This window comes from Sciurus carolinensis, chromosome 4, assembly GCF_902686445.1.
Source record: "Sciurus carolinensis chromosome 4, mSciCar1.2, whole genome shotgun sequence".
Classification (NCBI taxonomy): Eukaryota; Metazoa; Chordata; class Mammalia; order Rodentia; family Sciuridae; genus Sciurus; species Sciurus carolinensis.
Genome location: NC_062216.1, coordinates 133,252,913 through 133,271,303, shown reverse-complemented (window position 1 = coordinate 133,271,303; position 18,391 = coordinate 133,252,913). Strand labels below are relative to the sequence as shown.

The following is an 18,391-nucleotide window of genomic DNA, read 5'->3' as shown; positions in this document are numbered from 1 at the left end:
CTGTGCTGTGATATGTCTATAATTTCTGCCAAAGGCAGAAACAGCATCCTTATTTGTCAATGACTCTTCAAGCACCATTGATCTACTAGATAATTTGGCCCAAGTGACAGTATAACTTGTACAGAAGCCTGGATCTGTTGCAAAGCCTTCTTTTTCTCTAGGTATCACTTGAACTAGCAACTTTTTGGATCATTCAACAAGCAGGCAGGAGTAACACAGACAAATAAGCAGCCTCCAAAATCCAAAGTGACCCTCCCTAGTCATTGTACCTCACTTTCAGTTGTTGGAGTGTCAGATGCAACAACTTCTCCTTTACTTTAGAAAAGATATCTTGATGACATGCCACACACCACTGAACTTCTAGAAATTTCACTGAGGTAATAGACTGATTTTTTTTTAATGGATCATGAAAACCCCCAAGCCTTGTTTTATTTTAGTTATAAAGGACATGTTGAAATAATTGCAAATTATGAATGTTTTCTACATTAGATATTAATGTTTAACCAAATATCAATTTTCTGCCATCATTACCCTATATTTATATAATTTCTTATTTTAGGGAATACAAGTATTTTGTTGTGAAGAGGCAACATGTCTGCAACTCACAAGTGATTAAGAGAAAATTGTCTTTGTTATATACATATATTTATATTTATCTACAAAGACAAGAGGAGAAGGGATGAAGCAAAGGTAGTAAAATGTGAATTTTCAGGGAATATTTTCTAGGAATTCATAGTAATATTAAAAATTATCTAATAAGTCTGAAATTATTAGAATATTTCTAAATGAAAAATAAATTTTTGAAATTATTTTAATAAGAAACATTATACTCAATAAATTAAACCATAGATCTATACAGATACTATTAAATGAATAAATAGAAAGTTGGATGAGGCATAGTGATATATGTAATAATCTCAACTTGTCTTCCTATAAAATGCTAAATAATTACAAAAGGAAAAGGTAACATTACAGAAGAGAAACTCCGAAGACATCACCTTTAGTGATCAAGATTAAAGTCATCCGTAACAGGATTCAAAGAGAAAGTCACAGAATCACTTCCATGATATTCTTGCCAAATAACATGTAATCTGATTCTAATCATAAAGAAACCAGAAAAAGAAAGACTGAATTTGTCAGTTTTATTTCCCACCTTTTGACATACAAATGTCTTACCAATAAGAGTAGAGGCTCTTTCTTGCCCATGAGACCCAATCAATAAAATGTCATTGACGTCATGGTCCAGTGTGATATCTTGTAAAGGGAAAGGTGACTAAATAGCCTTCAAATAAAATTATAACGTAAGACTAGAAAGTTGAGTTATCCCTGGTGAGGGATTATGAAGGTGGATTGTTTGCCTTGCCAGCTTTAATGATTCTTATCGATAAGCACAGAGGAAAAGACCTTTGTCAGATAATAGTTGTATACTTGGTATCAGGATATGTGTTAATCTACACATATGATACAGCAAGCTTGGTTGTAATAATTCATCATTACATTATTACATTAATAATTCATCTTCAAATATAATAATAATAATTCTTTATTATATAAATAATTTATTCTCCGAGCTCCATCTTTTTTCTGCAAAGGCCATACAGACTAGTTGAATGGGAATCTGGTTAAGAATCATCACCCTTCCAACTTTCAATTCTTGGATGTGGCAATGCCTCCAGGAATTCAGGATCTCTTCTGGTTTACTAGCAGTTCTTATGGGTTCCAGTTGACTTTTTCCACCATCATAGCACTTATTCCACAGGTCAGGAAACCAGTGTAGGGATTCTGCTAGCTACTGAGCATATCTATTAAAATTATGCATGCTGGATCTGGGAAAATAACAGCAGGATATCATTAGGAATTCCCCAGGCCCACTAGGATGAACCTGAGCTCCATTAATTCTAGGAATAACCCGACCTCCAGTAAGTCCTACTTTGTCTTGTGAAGCAGTATCAATTTTATTTCTCCTGGAATTGGTTGAGTCCAAGTTTTGGCAATTATGAATAAATCTGCTATGAACAAATATATGCAGATTTATTTGTGGACATATATTTTCAATTTATTAATAGTAAGGAGCACAATTGCTGGATCATTTGCTAAGATTATATTTAGTTTACACAGACCTTTTAATATGATTATCTTATCTAGTTAGCAAGGTTCTCCTAATTCATCTTCTCTTGTGTGGGCTGTATACACCATACATCAGTTAATTTATTAATCTGTCACTTGAGGATATAAATATATTGGCTTATTATCCACCAGCAGACTATTTTTTCTTTAAAAAGAAAAGTGTACTTTTAATAAGAGATGTAAAAATTGTAATAGAAATCAATAAGGAGGAAAAGCTTAACTATAATTCTATAATTTTCCATTCGACATATCTGATGTTTTCATCTTGTCAATTTGCCTCTTACCCTTTTGCTATTATCTCATTTCATTAACGTATACACACATGTGTTTGTATGTGTGTGTGCATAAGTGATTTATCACTCATCATGCCTCAATTTGGCCTCCTTCTACCTCTTTAGTCTCAGCTTGTGCACTGTATTCTCACTACATACATCTCATGGAAGCACACCAGAGCAGCTGAGCAGTGAATCTCTGTCACTGAAAAATTCCATTTATCATATTAGTTTCTAATCATGGCTCTACATCAAAATGTTGTTGATGCCCTTTAAGGAGAAAAAGACACCAGTGCTCAATTCAAATCCTTTTGAAATTAAGGACTTCTGGATAAGGCCTAGATATGTATTATTTAAAAAATAAGTCTTATGCACATGTGCTATTAACATGTGCTACAGAAAAAAGAGCAAACAAAAAATCATCCACAGGTGTTTGTCTTCTTTAGCATGCCCTATACTGGAAAAGAGATATTTGAAATTGCATGTAACCAGGATAGTATTCTTTTCTAGATTTTGTTTTACCACATAGATGTGTTGTCTAGCAATTAAAAATGTTGAAAGGAAGCATAATATTACTTTAGATTGTTGTTCCATACTTATCCATTCATCTAAGCCATTAATAATTTCTTTTTTCTGTTTAATAAGTAATAAAAGTAAGGATCATTTTTCTGTGCATTCATTTTATTTTTTGACAGGAGTATTTTTTCTGAAAATTACTCCAAGAATGGAATTACTGCACCAAATAATATGAAAACATCATATTTTAAAAATAAAAATTTTATGTCAATGTTATATTTCATTAAAAATCAATAAAATTAACATTATCAGGACAACTTTCTTAGCTGTATTATAATTTGAAAAAATACTCTTGCTTATAATAAATTTATGCATGTGATAAATTGTCATATTAATGTCATATATTTTGTCTGTGATCATTGGTTATTGGTGTTTAAGTTCAAAAATACATGAGAATCAAAAGAACCATTACAGACTTTAGAAATATCAAGTTCCTAATTTCTATACAGGTTAATCAATTATCAGTGGGTCCATGTTTATTAGGAAATTATTTTCTTTTCATAATTACCAACTGTGATTCCATATTTGAGGCACATTTTTTTGTAAAATAATGTACATGTATTATAATTCCACCGAATTGTTGTCTTCATATTTTGATGTATTTCTTATAATGAATAAGTGAGATAAGGGAATTCTATGCAAATCAAAATTGAGTAACTTTTTTTTAAAACAATCTTTTTTTTGGTTCTTTGTTACGTTTTGTAAATGCTTAGAATTATTTTTCCTATAAGCTATAAAGGCTCTTATCACATTGAAATGATTAAATTGCTTTGCCATTAGTGAAAATTTCACTATTATCTTAGAAGTAGTGAAACGGGGCATGAAACTAGCATCTTAAAATTATTCTGATCATAATTTAAATGTAGTCCTTCCACTTCCTTAAGCAATTTTCTGTTTTTGATTTACTCTCTTGCAATATGGTTTGGCAATAATCTAAAATATTACTTAAAAACAATTCTTTCTTATTGGCAAGAGCAGTTATGTTACTAAAAGATATGCTTAATTTGCTAGTTAAACACAAAATAAAACAATAGCAATATTTTACAACTTTATTGCAGAGAATTAATTATGGAATGAGGGTATGTGTGTGTGTGTGTGTGTTTCTCTTGAGTTCATACATTTTACTGGTAACTTGGTCTCTCTGGAAGCAAAAGACCTTAGTTTAAATGTTCTTATTATGTCCTCTCCTGTTGCAGCAGTTGTTCCTTATCACACTGAGTGCTGGCAGGAAACTTAAAAAATTAAGGGAATTCTGGATAAGTCTGGTAAAGAGTTTCAGAATCTAAGATAATAATAGTTATACACACACACACACACACACACACACACACACACACTCGCATTCCTCTGATCCAAAGAAACAAAGAAAAAACACAAAATTAAGCAACTGATACTGAACGTTTCTTGAAGCAAGGTCATTTAGTGTGAAGCAAACAAAAAGATAAGCTGAAAGTAAATAAGCAGTTCTATAATTCTGTTTAATAAACCATGTTCAAATAAATTCGGCATAGAAGGAACAGAGACATACTTTTCATCAGGGGACCTTGAAAGGTTTGTAATGCATGATGGGGAGGTAGAAGAGACATCAATTTTCACTTTCTCTACAGAGGAATGAATTTAGACAACTCTTAGATACCCAGTTTTCATTTTCTTCTAGTTTCTTCTAATTTTGACAAAGAAACAAGTGTTCTTTGCATATAACCTTTCTTTACGTTTACATTACTATTAAAGTTGCATGCTTTCAAAATTAACCAATGATTGCCAACATATAAAATTTTATTTTACATATTGTTTTGCTTTTCTTTTTGCAAAATTATTTGTACAGTTTTTATTCTCTTTTATTACAAGAATACAACTTAATGGAAGACTTGGGTTCTAGTATAAACAAACCAAAACTGGACTCAGAATGAATGGTGATCTCCTAGGAAAATGAAACTTAAGTCTCATCAACCAGTCACTGCCAACTAACCTTTAACTAGGTTATGGACATTATCAATCAGAAACATCACCTAAGCTTTAACTAGGGATTTTCCACATTCAACAGTCACATGTTTTTATTGTCTTGCTTCCACACACACTTTATAAAATTTCAATAAGCCTCTTTGTTTTTTAACAATTACCAGAACAGATGTCATAATAAGATTCATTTTCCAAAGTTAAATTTCTTAAGAATCTAGATTTATTCACTTAATATTTAGAACCAATACTTCTAAGCATAATAACAATAACATTGAGCATCAGAATAGTAAGGTGAGTTTTTCTTTGATGTCAGCTTTTCTGGGTAGCAAATATGTGTTTATGTATTACTTAAATATGTGTCTAAATGTTGACATGTGGTTTATTGGATATGAAGAAAAAGGACACACGGAATTAACACTTAGAAGGGATTCCCTAATATGTTGTCCACCAGAGAGCCACAGGCAGGAATTTCTACAGCCTCACATCAGTCACCAAAATAATCCTTCAACTAACTAAACCAAATGTGAGACTGTTTCATTATCGCAAACGTTTTCTAAAAAGCATTGAGTCATCAACTGCTAGTTATGACCTAAATGTCCTTAATTTTCTTAGCCTGAGTAAACCTTACTCAGGCTTCTTTCTGACTATAGGTCTTTGATTTCTCTTCTCAGAGCATTTACTTAGGAAACTTGCAACCGTGAATTATTACCCTGCCCCTTTGCGATGTAAGTCTTCTCCTAACTTCTTGCCAGTTCAACACAGGTTTTTAGTCCTCAAAGACATGGGAGACATGTTTGAAATGTAATCAATAAAGTAGAGTTCCTGTTTTCCTGTTCTATGGAAGGTAGGAACCAACTTCAGTGTTAATCATCAAACACAAATGACTTAATGACACTGACCAATCTTCCACCTAATGTTCTCCAATACCTTTCCTCTAGTTCATTCCAGCACTTAAAAACTCTCCCACGTCTCTTTCAGCAGAGTTGAGTTGGATCTCTTTCCCCTGATGTAAAAGTCCTGAATAAAGTCTTCGTTTTACTGATTTGTGGCAGTTTTTGTCTTTGACATTTTCTTGCACTATTTTAAATTGTGGCAAATAAAAATTGACTAGCCTTTAGAACCTATGAGAATAGGGCCGGGAAAGAATTTCAACCCATCTTTAAGCTACTTTAATTTTGAAATAGATTTTTTAAATTTGTTCTAATTAGTTATACATGACAGCAGAATGCATTTATGCATTTTGATAAATCATAAGTGAATGGAGTACAATTTCCCGTTTTTCTGATTGTATGTGTTGTAGGATCACATCGGTCATGCAGTCATGAATGTACATGAGGTAATCATGTCTGTTTCACTCTACTATCCTTCCTAACCCCATATCCTATCTCTGCCCTTCACTCCCCTCTACCTAATCTTAAGTAACTCTAGACTTCCCCAGTGCCACCCACCTTATTGTGAATTAGTATCCGCATATCAGAGAAAACATTCGGTCTTTGGTTTTATGGGTTTGGCTTATGTCACTTAGCATTATATTCTCCAAATCCATCCATTTACCAGCAAATGCCATAATTTCATTCTTCCTTAAAAGTGAGTAATATTCCATTATATATATATATATATATGTACCTCATTTTCTTTATTCATTCATCTGTTGAAGGATAGCTAGATTGGTTCCATAGTTTAGCTATTGTGAGTTGAGCTGCTGTAAACATTGATGTGGCTGCATCACTGTAGTATGCTGATTTTAATATTTTTTTGTCTTAAAAAATCATACCTTATGAAAATCATTAAATTCAGTAGCTTGCTTTCAGTTTTGAAATACTTCAGTCCCCTCTTTCTAAGATGACTAAATTGACAGAAAGTTAAGCTGCTGCCTTCATCCTTTTTCTATTTTATTGCCAAAGATCCTGATAAGATTTAGTTAGGCCTGTTGTTTTTCTGGACATTGTTCTTCCAACAGGCATTTATCACTCCATCTCTGCTGCCTGACACTTTTCCAGGACAACAGAAGATTCTTAATAATTTTTGAGAATTGAATTGTTACCCTAGATTGATTTTTCTCAAATTTATCTCTCACCTAGTTGTATATAATAGAAGTGTGGGGGGACACCCACAGACTTTAAGTCCTGCCCATCTGCCCATTTCAGGTTTTTTTATTATTTGGTTCCTTGCCTGTCTAGGGTAAAGGGTTGCCTTTTTCCTAAATTCAATTTTTTATGTCTCCTGGGCCTACTGAGGTGTCTGGTCTATGGCAGACACAGTTCTTGGCCATCTGTGGATCTTTGCTACCTGTCTCACCTATTGAACTGGACTTTCTCAGGTGTAGCACCAGTGCAATTTACTTCAATTTGCCATAGACCCTATTATATTTATATATAAAGTAACCATATACAAATAAATATATATAAATAAATAAGCAAATATATATACATAAATAAATATAAATATATTCATATATGTGTGTGTGTGTGTGTATATATATGTGTGTGTATATACATATTTCTTTAATCTTTTCCAAGAGCAGACCCAGAATTAGTTCCTAGTACTAGAAATCCATATTACTGATCTCCCCTGGTGCCTTCTCCACACAACAAATTCAAGTAATTTGTTCTACTTATGTCTCTTATGCTTTGTAGATAAGCCTATTTAACTTATGGTAATGAGTCGAAATAAATTTGAGTTGGAATTCTATTCTCATCCTTTATGAGTTACATGACTTCTGGAAAATAATTTAAGCTCTATGAATTCTACAAAGCTTGTATACTGTTTATAATAATAATATCCACATTATAATTTTGTCTTGAAGTCTGAATGAGGTGATATATGTAACATGTTTAGCACAGTACTGTGCTCAGTGATTTTATTCAGTGTGAACTGCTATTGTAATTATAATTATTAGGATATCATTGATTTTTTGTAAAAAAATTTTATAGTTTAACAACTTGCATTTTTTTCCTCTGGAATTGATTTTATTTGTTGTAGACAATATGAAACAAAATTTTAACAAGACTGTTTAAATTCATTTCCAATTGCTTTTAAAGATAATTAAATCTTCCTTTCAAATTCATCCCACCATCAACACAGATATACTTTCAATGATTTTCTTATTGTTTATAGACTTAAGTCTCAATAGATTGGGATAGTTATATCTTATATGAATATAAATTAACATAATTTACTTGGTAATTTAAAGTTTTAAGAATATTGGAAATTCTTAGCATAATTTCTAAAGAACATAAAAATAATAACACATATTATTTCTATTCTATTCTATAGAGTAAACTGAAGAAATTTTAAGGTTATGCCAAGTTATGCTATTTACCAAAAGTTAGACATAATCTTTAGTGTGATATTAGGACATTCTTAGTTTTTGAGAATCCTTTAGAAACTTTTCAAATCTCCAGAAGTGCCTTGTTTATCTACTTCTTTCATATTGGATTTCTATTCTGAACTGTTAAAATAATGGCTATGATCACATGATCATTTGTTCACAAACCCGTGCCAAATGGACTCATGCCCTCACTTAGCTTGAGGGGGAAGGAGGCAGCAACCAACATTGTTAACAAGAGCACTAATGTTGGATTGCTGTTTTCAGAGATAAAAATGTGCAAAATTAGGATAATTCTTCCTTTTGGCAGATAACCTGGCATATTTTTCTTTGAACTGAGAAGAATAGAGCAGAGTTGGAAGATGAACAAGCTTAGTCGATGCTTCTGAAACATCATTGACTTATATAGAAATGAATTTCTAAATTTATTCATCATTGATGAATAAAATATAGATTTTAGAAAATCTATAGCATCATCCCTAAAAACTGTGTATTCATGTGAGAAAGATTCAATAAATGAAGAAACTGGCTAGATGCAAAAAGTGGATTATTATATTTATGCATATATAGATTTAATCCTTGGAAAATAAGTTGATGAACTCTGTATTTTTAAATTTTAGAGAAAATGGAATTTTAGATTGTTTTACTTCTCTATATATTAAATATGATATTTCCACTAAATATCCAAGTAAAGACTTCAGGTGTGAGGTGGCTATATGAGCTGGCAAATTAACTGAGAGGTCTGAGCTGAAATGTGACTCTGAGAGTTACTAGCATAAAAATGGTGTTTAAAGCCAGGGGAGATGGGTGAGATCACCAAGGGATGTGTTTAGATATGGAAGGGTAGAGATAGGGAACTGTGGGACTGGTTCCCAGGCATTTCACACTGATAACTAAGAAGAGATTGTCAGAAGCCACAAGATGGAGAATGAACAAAGAGTGAGGTAGGAGAAAACAAATAGAGTGCAGAAATCTACAAAGTTATAAATAGAATGAATGAAGGAGGGTGTAATCAACTGTGAGAATTGGCAGTTGAATTCAGCACTGAGGAGATCATTGGATGAGATCGCTTTGGTGGTGCTGAGGAGGTGAAAGTCTTATTAAAATAGGTCTGAGGAGCTAGAGGAGAAGTAGGGAAAGCACACACAGAAATTCAGAGATTTGATGTGAAGAGGAACAGAGAAATAGGGCAATTGCAGACGGGAGAAGTGGAGTTAAATGATTTATTTTTCTAAGATGGAAGAAATGACAGCATTTATCTTTAGCGAGAAAAAAATAAGGTGCTGTTTGTATTATTTCTAGAAACACATTTTGCTTATTCCTGAACAAAGAGAAAGTCTTCCTAATTTTATTTTACATGAGCATAATACAGAGACTTTGAAATGAAGGAAATTTTAAGTGGATGACTTGGAGCTAAAATGGGACTTTTAATCCTAGTGATAAAATCTATTTTAAAACTAAAATTTAGTTTTGTCTATGATTATGTTATGTTGTAGATAAAGTTTGAAATATGGGAATGTGTTCCTTATTATTTTAACCAGTTATGTATTGAGTGTGTTTAGTATTCTGTTGAGTGATTAGTAACTGAGGCTAAAGGGAATCTAATATTGAACTTTGAATGAATTAAATACTGACACCCAGAGAGGATAGTTTGCAATAGTGTAACTAGAAAAATTAATATGAAAAAATATAACTTGTAATTTCTTTATTTCATTCCTTCTTCTATCTCTTCTTAGGAGCTCCTTCATTAGAGGCCTAAAGACCATTTTTCAATGATTATGTTTGATCTTTTTAAAGCAGATAAAGATAAAGTGCTTGGAGGGTAAGTCTGGACCTACCAACTCTGGGGAAGGGGGAACCTTTCTAACTGGAAAGAAAGCAAGTTTTTGGAGGGTTACCAGGAATAATAGTTGCTGTGGTTAAATGTTTGTGCCCCTCTAAATTCCATAAGTTGAAACCTAACCACTAATGTGACAGTATTAGGAGGTGGAGCCTTTGGAAGTTAATTGAAACATAGAGGCAGAGACCTTCAAAAATAAACTCTATGAAAGAGGCCACTGAGAATTGCCCTATCCCTCCCAAAACTAGAAAGTATAATTTATGAACTAGAAAGTCAATGCCTTGATCTTGAACTTCCAAGCCTCCAGAAAACTGAGAAACACATTCCCATTGTTTGTAAACTACCTAGTCTATGGTACTTTCTTATAGAAGTCAAAATGAGCTAAAATAACAGAAAACTGTATTTACTTGATCATGATAGCTCAAAATGACAACTCTAACTATGAAAAATGACTGTAGGACATATCGAGTGAGATGTGACCCTAGGCAGCAGGTCTACCATGCTAGACAAAGATTGCTTTAACTAAGCTGGCATTTCAACTAGAGTAGTATTCTTCTAGAAGGCAGAATTTCAAAATAATTTAAGCAAATAGATGCTTATTTTTCTGACATAACATTTAGTCCATAGGTGCTTGGCATTGTCTTAGACATTCAGTAATGCCATTAAGCATGCAAGTTCTTGTTGTCTCCATATTCTGATAATCTTAGCATGTTAACTTTTATAATTTTGCTTTTCAAATGGCATCTGTACCTCCAGCTACACTGCTATTCCAGAAAGCAGAATGGGGTATAGCTGGGGTAAAAAGCAATATTAGTGAGCTTCTGGTTTCAACCTATCACCCTAGACTGATTTACCTCACTGAATCAAGCACCCATAAAAGCTGGTAAGTTGAAGATTCAGTGTTGATAGCCTCTTATGTTGCAGGAAACTAAAAGAACAGGCTTAGAAATGGAGGTGGGTCAGGTAGCTTATAGCTTCTGATGTTCTTTGCATACTACCTCCACCAGGGAAAATTGTCAATATGTAATAAAAACATATCCTTTCCTTCAGTGAGAAGAAAAGACCATTTCTGAACTGTATAAGGCCCTGGTATCTTCAAAGAACCTTATGGACAAAAAGGGAGGACCATTTCTATAATGATTATAGTTGAATTTCTTGCCACAGTGGCAAAGAAAAGAAAAAAGCATGGAGTTAGATTTAATCTGATTACAAAAATATAGCCATCTGATGCTTCTTGTGCCTAATTTATGGGGTGTAATTAAAAACAGCATTGGCCACCCAGCTTTATAATTCTAAAAATGACTTTGATGACCTGTAATCTCTACTACAAAACATAACCAAAGGTTGTTTTTTTCAATTGATAGCACAGAAGTAAAGAAATGTCTAGAAACTTGCACACAGGTACTTAGATATTTATTGATTTTATTGGATTTTTAAAAGTCATTTGGTTATTTTTAGTTAAGCAGTGTTTTCTAAGGGCAGTGGAGTAAACTAAAGGTCAGAAGGAAACTGGGTGTGCTTTTCACATAAGCTCTTAAAAAAAAAAAAAAAAAGTGAGTAAAGAGAACCCTCTTGGGAACTCTGGGTGACTGGAGTCGTAGTAGGTGCATTTCTTTGGTGGAACTGGACAGAGCTACAGTCCACCCTTGGTCACTGTATTAGTTTGCATGGGATCTAAAGTGATTTCTCTGTGCAAGTAGATTTACATGGTTAACACTATCATTTTTTTTTTTTTCTTTTGGTGGTGCTGGGGATTGGACCCAGGGCCTTGTGCATGAAAGGCATGCACTCTACCAACTGAGCTATATCCCCAACCCCCAACACTATCATTCTTATGGGCATTAAATTAAGGAATGTCACAGGGAGACAAGAGAGTTTGATTCAGTAGGATTCGGAATCACAATCAGGAGATAGTATTTGTCTGGTGCAACCACAATTTCATTTTTCTCCAAGTCAGTAATTCTGGGGGTTATTTTCTCTCAAAGTGCTCTGTGCCTTCAAGATGAAGTTGTGTATGAGGTTGGTGCACTGTGTAGCGGTGGGATTGTCTATGACACCCTGATAGGAATTGCTTCTATGTTCCCCACAATGATTCCCTGCACTCCTTTCTGTCTCTGAAGTTGCTTCAGTGTCTCTTCACCTCTGCCATCTCAGACAGTTCAAGTAGCTCCATGTCGCCAACATTCAGCCCAAACCAGCATGAATAAACATCATTCAGTTGATTAAACATCTGTCCTCACGGCTGATGTTCTTGTCTAGGATTAGTTCTTGTCTAGGATTCATGAGGCTCTGGCTTTGATATTCAACATTGCAAAAATAAAATAAAATTATATTAAATTAAAAGTCAGTTCTCCAATATTTAGCAATGAAAGGGAATAGTTAGAGACCATAAAGTATGAGCAGTTAGAAAAAATACTTTAAGGCATTCTTGTAAATATTTCGCCATTCCTATTGATATGTCATTATTTGAGAATGATATGATTCCTATCCTGACACACATGGAATATAAATTCTATATCATTTCATTCATTAACTAATTATTGTTGAATCCCCAGACATTTTCCTTAACACACTAATTAAAAAAACCAGATAAAGTTCTTACTCTCATGGAATTTAAATTGCACTGGAGAAAGACACAAAACACATAAATACATGCTGTCTATGTCAGATGGTGATAAGAAATATAAATTAAATAGAAAGGGGGACTGGAGGTGGATGCTATGGGGCCATGGTACACGGCGTGATCAAGGAAGGCAGGTTCTGCAAGAAACCTGTGGTAGGGAACTTCAGCCTGAGGGAACGGAAAAGCTCAAATATGACTGGTGTGATCAAGGATCAGGGAGCCACTGTGGCAACAGTTGAGTGAACAGAAGGGGGACGAGCTGGGGTCCATGGGACAGCTTGAATCCTTATGCGAAGAAGTTCACTGGAAAACAAGCAAACCTCAAGATTGTGACTTTAGTTGACCTTATTTGTTGACTCTGTTTTTTTATGAAATATGAATATATAGTAGAGAGCAAATCAGGTTACTCATATGACTTTAAAAAAACTCCTTCAAAAAAATTAAACTTCATATTAGTGTGTCTCATAAATAATAGATGCACATAAATAATATGTGTATCAATGTACATGCTTTTCAGTGATTCTAAAATTAATGACTTCTATCTTTTGAAATTGTCTTTTGAATGTCTAAATACCTGTGACTTCCAGTTGACCATTCAGAGAAGGCTAACCTGTGGTGTGGGCAGTGTGGGCAGAGCTGCCTACGCAGTGTGATTCAGTGCCCGTCAAGCCCAATTCCTGCCACTCCCAGGCACCATGATTCAAAAATATTTTGACCCTACCCTTGCCTCAGGACTGGAAATTACCACATTATTCATCCTCTAAAGTTAAGGCACTAGAGGTTGCTGATAATTATCTAAATACCCTTTGGGAGGACAGGCAAAATAAACCTTTATCTATTACACATCCTCTCAAATCCAATTAGCTGGGCAGTCACCCAGGAAGACACTGGGAGGACGTGACAGAGGTGAGGTTTCATGGGACTGTGAATGTCAAATTTTGTGAAACTTGCATTTTCTTGGAGGTTGCTCTCAAAAGAGACCCATGGACAGCGGGGAATCAGGCAAGGGCACTGGAAGTAAGACGAAGGTGGTTAACTTATATTCCTAATTATTTAAGGGGTTAACTCTGCTCAGGGAATGACAGCTATCTTCTAAGGGTAAGTGTTAAGATCCAGGAAAAAGACTTGTGTCCTTGGGTGAGTCATTTTACATTTTATGAAGGTGGAGAATCAGAAAGGACAAAATAAGTGAAACTACTTTCCTAAGTGATAAACAGAAATACACTGCAGTGCTTGGCTCATGGCAGGCAACAAAAAATAAGGCACATGAATATATTCTATTAGTTAGAATTAGGATATGCTCAGGCAACAACTTTGGTTCAGTCTCATGAAAGTCATAATGGCAAACATTGTTAAAATTCTTTACAGATTGCATATGCAAAGTTATCCCTGAAAAGTATCCTGTTTCTTAGCCTCATCCTCATCCTGATCTTTACCATCTTCACTTCAAAACACCCTTAACATTTTAAAATACTAAACAATTACCAAGTGATGCATGTAGTGTCCTTTATGACCTTAAACACGACTAAGTCTCAGCCTACACAATAATGTTGTTTCTTGAAAAATTTTAGAAAAATACCAAATAATTTCAAAATAGAAATGGAAGTCTAAAAATTTTTTTTTATTTCCTCTGAGGAGAGTTGATAAAAATAAATCAAGAGAAAGGGAGACTCAGAGAAGTTAAATGTAGCTCAGTTTTTGAAAAGATGGTGAGAAACATGACCTGTCATCTCCTTTTTCCAAACCCAATTCCAGGGATTGGAAAACCAAGTCACAAAACCAAGAAGAGAATTGTTGGGTTTTTCACAAAATAGAGACAATTTGAAACATTGGCAGAGACAGTTTAGGTATTGTTTTGAGGAGAAATTAACAACCAAGAAGGCCATGGATGGAAGATCGACTGGGAAGAATGTTTTTACTGAGAGGTTCTTTCTCCTCTCATGGGAAGATCCCTACCTGCCCCATTGTAAATGAGAGGCAGAAACCAGCACTGCCATTTGGCACTGGCCTATGACAAAGGGACAGCCTGCAGGTGGGGATACAGCCTCCTTGAGTAGAAAATTGCACACTGACAAGTAACGGACCCCAAAAGGAACATTTTCTGCAGCTCTTCTCCATCCACATTTGAGAACCAGAAGGAAAAGAGTTCCCTGGATAAAACAGAGCCTGAAATGGTTCCCACTGAGGCTGAATCTGGGAGGTACCTAGTGTCTATTTAAACCTTGGTGGTTTTGTCTTTCCCTTGTGCATCAGACCCACACTCTAAGTGGGACAAGTGTTTAAAGTAGAAAGGAAGCAAAAAGCACTTTTGTGTAGTAAAGTGAGTAGAACCAAAAAGTAATTGGTTATAAGATGAAGTTCAGTAATTTTCTGAAATGATCTCAAAATAAGGAAATGGAAAACAGGAGCAAAAATAAAAGAGATTTTGAGAATAAAAGCATTTTCAACATTTATGATAATTCCTCTGGAAAATAAAAATTGAGAGATGAAAATATGAGCATGAATAATGACTAGATATCTCAGAAATAAAGGTAAATAATATCTCAGACTAAAATGGCCCATCTTCTTGGATGCTGATACCATGAAATCAAATGAATAAGAAGGGAGGGCTGGGGAGATAGCTCAGTCAGTAGAGTGCTTGCCTTGCAAGCACAAGGCCCAGGGTTCAATCCCCAGCACCGCAAAAAAGGAAAAAAAAAAAAAAAAAAAAGAAGGGAATTTTTAAAAGTCCAATACATCTGGAAAAAAAGACTACTGTAACTATTCTGTGAAAGAAGAGCTTATAAGACAAATTATAAAATACTTAGAACTACATAACAATAAAAGCATCACAGGTCAAAACTTTTCTGACAGCAAAGTCCTGCTGGAAGATTTATAGTATTAAATACATTAATCACAGAGTGAGAAAAAGGAAAAGAAAAAAATCAAGGCAAACCTTCATTTCAAGAAGTTAGTAAAAACACTGAAAGATTGATAAAGTAAACCCAATCAAATAAGAAGATAAAGAAGAGATCGATTAACTAGGAAATAGTAAAACAAAATAAAATAGTTTAACCAAATAATACTTGGTTCTTTGAAAATATTAAGTAGACAACTGTCAGGTAACTGTTGCACAAAATGAGAAATAATTTAGAGATACATAAAATACAAAATGAAAAAGAAATGACTAATTACAGGCATAACAGTGAATGTCAGATAGCAAAGTAATATTATGAATAATTATAATAAATTTTGAAAATCTACTAGAAATATTCAAGTTTTTAGAAAAACATATATATAAAATACCAAAATTGGTGCAGGACAAAATTGAAAACTTGAATAGATCATAACCTACTAAAGAAATTCAAATGATGATTAGCATGCATCCTACCTCTTTATAAAAAGTCACAGACCACATGAGTTTTATCAATGAGTTTTTCCAAACTTCAGAGAACTGCCACAGAATATAAAAATAGAAGGAAAGCTTTCCATTTGGTTTTATGAAGTTAATGTAACTTTAATTCCAAGTGGGAAATAAAAGTACAAGAGAAAAAAGGAATGGTAGAATAAATTATGACCCTATCCAAAATTTTTAAAAATTGCAATGTTTAATCAGAATTAGTTTAGTCCAAGAATGCAAAGATTGTTCCAAATCAGTGCTGTAGATGTAAAGATAGATATAGATACTGAAATCAGGATGACCAAAAGATATCTGCACTTCTACATTCATTGCAGATTTTTCACAATAGTCAAAATGTGGTAAGAACCTAAATGTCCACTGATGGATGAATGGATAAAGGAAAATGTGGTATAAATACACAAGGAATATTATTCAACTTAAAAAAAGAAGGAAATTTTATTTTTTGAGAAACATGGATAAACCAAGAGGACATCATACTAAGTAAAATAAGTCATACATAGAAGAAAAATACTGTATGCTATCACCTAGATGATGAATCTAAAATAGTCAAAGTCACAGAAGTAGAGTAGAGTGGTTTCCAGAGGCTGGGGAAAAAGGGAAACAGGGAGGTGTTGGACAAAGAGGGCAAAGGTTTGGTTATACAAGATGAACAATCCTAGAGATGAAACATTACAAAATATTGTCTATAGTTAGGCACATTGCATTGAATACTTTAAAAATTGGTGAGAGGGTAGATCTTAAGTGTTCTTACTAAACACATGTACACAAATAATAACAAGGCAGGAGGAAACTTTTTGAGGTGATAGGTAAGTTTATGGCATATGGTGGTGTTGGTTTCACAGGCAAATATTTCTCTCCAAACTCATCAAGTTGCATGCATTAAATATTACACCTTTTTATTGTCAGTTACAACTCAATAAAGTGTTTTTAAATATAATTATAAAACATCTGCTCACTCTCTTATCTAGCACTCTGCTCTGTCAGGGAAGATTATAAGTACTAATATGAATACTTTGGGTGTGCATGGTGCTGTGTAGAGTTTCTGTATTAAATATCAATGATCAGAAAGGACATAATTTTGAGTCATGAGTTTTTCAAAGAACAATTCTAGCTGTCAATTTGAGGTTACCTCTAGTGGTAGTACCTTTATTATGAGACTGAACAAAACATGAAGGAACTAGATGTTTTAAATAAAGTGTCATTTTGTTTGGAAAAGTAATATTCACTAATTAATAGCACTTTTAATTTCTCAGCATCAGGGAGGAAAATGTTTCTGAAGCTGGAGACAAAAATCTCTCCTATAAAGATATTCTAAATAAAAAGTTCAAGTATGTTGCTTTTATAAGTGTAATTGCCCTTAAAGATAAAATCTAAAGACATTTTTCTTTTGAAATTTCAATTTTAGAAAACTTGTTCTCTTAATGTAAACTGTTGAGGTACTTGAAAACCAAATATTCTTTAAAGGGATAGTAAGGCTTTAAACAAAAATTTAATTTGAAAAAAATTAATTTGAATTTAATGAGAAATCACTTGAATGTGATGTGAAGTGCATACTATAAATATATTTTGAATCTGATACATCATATCCAAAGGAAAAAAGAAAAAAAATTAAACAATTATTTCATGATATGTTACATTTTAATGTGATTGTAAATAAATCACACATTTTGTTAACACAAGCTTGAGTAGAATGAATAAACATTGGAACATGAATGTCCAAAGATCAAGAGATAAAAGACGATTTTCTACAGATTTTGTTAAATATGTAATCCTTTCAGTTCAGATTATGGTAAATATATTTATTCTACTGAACCTCTTAAGTACTTGGGATATATTAGAGAATAAAACAGATAAAAATTGTTTATTTTATGAAGTGGATGCTCTAGGTTATTTAACTACATTAAAACACTAAAAATCAAATGAAAGAAAAATTTCCTAATTGACTTTGCTAAATTAGCAACTCCATGAGCTTCTCCTAAAGTATTGATTTTTGTGTTGTAATTATCTATTGAAACAAATAACATCTAAAATTTTAACCTGTTTGGGCTAAGGACATGATGTAGAGATAATACAAAATACTTAAAGGTCATATTGATAGACTTTTTTTTATTAAGGAGATTTATATTATTGCAGAAAATACTACTTTATCTCTTTATCTTTGGACATCTATGTTCTAATACTTATTCATTCTTTTCAAGCTTATATAAATAAAATATGTCATTTATTTCAAATCACATTAAAAATAATGTGAAGTAATTATTTTGAA

General features: G+C 33.2%; 1 pseudogene; it reads right to left on the bottom strand.

Annotated features, from left to right (window-relative positions):
• Positions 1-11,958: 11,958 nt before the first annotated feature.
• The window catches only part of LOC124982943 (dynein light chain roadblock-type 1-like), a 68,464-nt pseudogene continuing 62,031 nt past the window's right edge, over positions 11,959-18,391 (bottom strand).